Source organism: Balaenoptera acutorostrata, chromosome 12, assembly GCF_949987535.1.
Source record: "Balaenoptera acutorostrata chromosome 12, mBalAcu1.1, whole genome shotgun sequence".
Classification (NCBI taxonomy): domain Eukaryota; kingdom Metazoa; phylum Chordata; class Mammalia; order Artiodactyla; family Balaenopteridae; genus Balaenoptera; species Balaenoptera acutorostrata.
This window is the reverse complement of record NC_080075.1, coordinates 85852874-85857262: the sequence shown is the minus strand read 5'-3', so window position 1 is coordinate 85857262 and position 4389 is coordinate 85852874. Positions and strand designations below refer to the sequence as shown.

Here is a 4389-nt window from a genome sequence, read left to right as displayed (position 1 = left end):
TGCAAATATCTTCTCCCATTCAGTAGACTGCCTTTTCATTTTGTTGATCATTTCCTTTTTAGTTTAATGTAGTCCCATTTGTTTATTTTTGCTTTTGTTTCCCTTTCCTGAGCAGACAGATCCAAAAAAGAAAAAAGAAAAAAAGAAAAAAATTGCTAAGACCGTATACTGCCTATATTTTCTTCTAGGAGTTTTATGGTTTCAGTTCTTACAACTGAGTTTTTAATCCATTTGAATTTATTTTTATATATGATGTGAGAAAGTAGTCCAGTTTGATTCTTTTGCATGTTGCTGCCCATTTATTGAAGAGACTGTCTTTTCCCCGTGGTATATTCTTGCCTTCTTTGTCATAGACTAACTGACCATGTAAGTGTGGATTCATTTCTGGGCTCTCTATTCTGTTCCATCAATCTATGTGTCTTTTTGTTACAGTACTATACTGTTTTGATGACTATAGCTTTGTAGTATAGTTTGAAATCAAGGAGTGTCATTCTTCCGTCTTTGTTCTTTCTCAAGATTGTTTTCACTATTTGGGGTCTTCTATGTTTTCTTACAAATGTTAGAATTATTTGTTCTAGCTCTGTGAAAAACGCCATTGGTATTTTGATAGGGATTGCACTGAATCTGTAATTGCCTTGGTAGTATGGTCATTTTAACAATATTAATTTTCCCAATTCATGAGCATGCTGTATCTTTCTATTTGTTTGTGTCATCTTCAATTTCTTTCATCAGTGTCTGATAGTTTTCAGAGTACAGGTCTCTTATTGTCTTGGTTAGCTTTATTCCTAGGTATTTTATTCTTCTTGATGCAATTGTAAGTGGGATTGTTTTCTTAATTTTTCTTTCTGAGAGTTCACTGTTAGTGAATAGAAATGCAACAGATTTCTGTATATTAACAAAAATATGGAACACTTCACAAATTTGCGTGTCATCCTTGCACAGGGGTCGTGCTAATCTTCTCTGTATCATTCCAATTTTAGTATATGTGCTGCCGAAGTGAGCACTGTAATAGATTTATTTTACCCTTCCTCATCCACAAACTTTTCCCTGTAACTGTGGAGGGCCCTCCCACCTGGCTTTTGGCTTGGCCATGTGATTTGCTTTGACCCCTAGGGTTTAGCAAATGGGATGCAGACTGAAGCTTCAAAAGCCCTCACTCAGGTGGGTTTACTGCTCTTGCCCTCCTGTCATCACCACAAGAACGTGCCTGGGCTAGTCTGCTTTGGGCTGAAAGATAAGCAGAGCAGAACACAGTTTCCTTGGAGATTCTAACCAAGGCCTTCCAGGACCAGCTGACATCTGGCCAACCCAGGCCATGTGAGTGAGGTCAGGTTACATAGCTGAGCATAGCTCAAGCTCCCAAACCCCACAGACTGTACACTGAATTTGTTGCTGCATGCCACTGCAGTTTTGTGGGTACAGTAAGTCCCCTACATACGAATGAGTTCCGTCCCCAGAGTGCGTTCATAAGACCAGTTTGTTCATAAGTCCAACAAAGTTAGCCTAGGTACACAACTAACACAATCGGCTACTGTACTGTAATACGGTACTGTACTGCAATAGGTTTATAATACTTTTCACACAAATAATACATAAAAAACAAACAGAAAAAATAAAGAATACATTTTTAATCTTACAGTACAGTACCTTGAAAAGTACCGTACAGTACCAGCTGCATCACCACTGCTTTTACGCTTACTTCTGGACATCCTGGGCTTGAAATAAAGATAATGTACTACTGTACCCTATATAGTACTGTACAGTAAACTATACAAAAGCACAACGGCGTGTAGAGGATGCACACATGTGACAATGGACGCCAGATACGTGAACTAACTTACATGATTGGATATGCGAATGCACGTTCGCATCTTTGAAAGTTTGAAACTTGAAGGTTCATATGTAGGGGACTTACTGGACTTGCTATATAGCATTATTGCAGCAATAGAGAACATACAGGAACTTTATAAGGGGGTCAATATGCACACTTTCCACTGGCCTTAGTTAGAATGGTAATAATTGTGATAGTAGTGCTAATTATTCATTACTAGGTTTTGGATACCCACAGACTTTTCTAGGAACGTTCTATGTTTTATTTCTAATTCTCACAATAAGCTTACAAGGTTGGCAAAACGATAAGACCATCACCACTTGTGCTACTTACTGAGCTGTGCACACCAGTGATTGAGGCCATAGGGAGTGGGGTCAGATGGCCTGGGTTCACCTCCCTTCCAGCTCCACCAGCTTCACCTCCCTTCTCGTTTTGTGACTTCGGGCAACAAAGAGGTTATACTTATCCTCTCTGTACTTTCGTTTCCAAATATGGGGATCATAATAATATCTATCTCCTAGAACTGTTAGGAGGAATGAATAAGGTGACACACAAAGTGCTTAAAGCAATGCCCTGTGCACCATGCTCATGAACGTCACTGTCATCGTTTTTATTAGATGGCAGCCCTGGGCTGAGCATTTTATATACATGCCCTCACTTTATTCTCACAAAAACCCAGGAGAAAGGTCTTATGATCTCCATCTTATTGAAGAGGAAGCTGCAGGTAGAGGGGTTAGGACTCAGACCATCCAGCTGAGAGGTGCTGAGAAAACCGGGATCGAATCCAGAGGCCGAGCTGGTTCCCCAGGCCGCTGCCCCTCATTGGTCCCAGCTGGTTTCTATTCCCTGTGCTTGGGAAAGACGGCCAAGCTGTCCCAGGAGCTGTCCCAGGCTGACGTGGGCTCCGTGAGGCTCTGCGGGGGCTGCTTCCTCCCGTCTCCCTCTGCAGGAGGCCCCAGCGAAGCATATGGGAGGCGTGGGATGCAGTGTAAACCTCTGTCCGTGCCTGGAGGAGACGCTCCTGTCCACCTCCGCCCGGCTCGTCGTGAGACCTGGACCCTCCGCTCCTTGTCTGTGTCCGTTTCCCAGGGCTCTGCAACGAGCATCACCTCCGTCGCTGCCTTCCCCCGAGGCAGCCCCGGGACTCAGAGCAGTGTGTGAGCGATGTCCCTCGGGGCTCCAATGCGCTGTCACGGCCTCTGCAGGCCGAGCCTCGCTGGTGCAGGGCACTCTCCAGACCCGGGGGGCCCAGAGGGAACCTGACGGGGGGGGCTCGGCGACCCAGCCCTGCAGCAGCGTCCCGCCACCTGCTCGGAGCACGTGTCTCCCCGCAGTGTCTCCCCCTGCTTCCGCCGCACCCTCAGGGCTCACCAGCTCTCCCCGACCCAGCACTGGTCACCTGGAAACACCGCTGTGCACGTTCCTCCAGACGTGGGGCTGTGCGGCCTGCCAAGGGTGCTTCTAGTGTTTTCTGTTCTGGTTTTTTTTTTGTACAATCCCAGAACAATTTCTGAATAAATGTATGCCAACATTTTTACATTGAGGGATGGGATAAGTATGGGGGGCTTTTGACTTTACACCTTTGTTTTCCAATCAGTTGTCTTCCTTATGGGAACGAGACCCCTGGAAGGCAAGGACTAAATCCAATAGCTCTCTGGGTCCTCAGACCCACCCTCGCATAGGGGGGCACTCAGAAATGTTTGCTGAATGAATGCGTGAATGAGAGAATGTCTGCAAACAGAGCTTTTCCTTTATTCTTTGTGACCAAGACCCTCCTGGTACTTATTCTCCAGTAAACAAGTCTCTGAATTTTCCCCATGAGCTTGAGTCTCTGCCGAGCTAAGTTGTCTGGCAACGTCTCACCCTGGATTCGACTTTCCGCCACCAGAGTTCCCTGTTCCGCTGCACTTCCTGTTCTGTGTGCTCCTGGACCCCCATCCCTGGGCCTCACCATGCGGTACCGGTCTGGTCCTCTCTGGCAGGGCACAAGGAGGGCTGGTACACCCCCTTCTAGGAAGAAGAACAAAGCAGCAGAGTTTTAGGGTATGCCCCATGGCCTTCCATGACACCTGGCCTGCAACCGTGAAAACCATGAGCTCTCAGAGTCCTACGTCTGTGACTCTCCCATCCCGTCCCTTGCTGGCTGCAGCTCTAGGACCTTCCCATGCGAAGGCCTGTAGGTGCATCTTCAGAGGCAACAGACAGCAGAGTAATTGGGACCAACCTGACACCTGACAGCAGAGCAGGCCTGGAAGGAGACATCCCTCAGGACACATTGTGGGTGGCGAAGCAGATTGAGGCCTCCCGGGGCCCGGGGCTGAGAAGAAACCAAGGGTGTGAAAACCAGCTTAGGCCCGAGAGAGGACCCTGGGGCTGGGCAGGGAGGGAGCCGTCTCAGCCACATGTCCTGGAATCAGAATGTACTCTCCTCACCCTCCCGTCCTTACCCTTGTGTCTAGAATGAAATCCAGAGGCACGGCCTAGATTCCAACCTCCCGCACATGGCCCCTGGCAGCTCTCCAGCCTCTGGGAACTTTTGTTCCCTCATCCATCCATCT

The 4389-nt window shown here is 47.3% G+C and overlaps 1 non-coding gene across 1 annotated transcript; it reads right to left on the bottom strand.

Moving 5' to 3' along the window:
- Positions 1-897: 897 nt before the first annotated feature.
- LOC114235706 (U6 spliceosomal RNA) lies at positions 898-1004 on the bottom strand. The gene has a single exon (XR_003621816.1). It is a non-coding gene; the product is annotated as a U6 spliceosomal RNA (small nuclear RNA).
- Positions 1005-4389: the final 3385 nt, after the last annotated feature.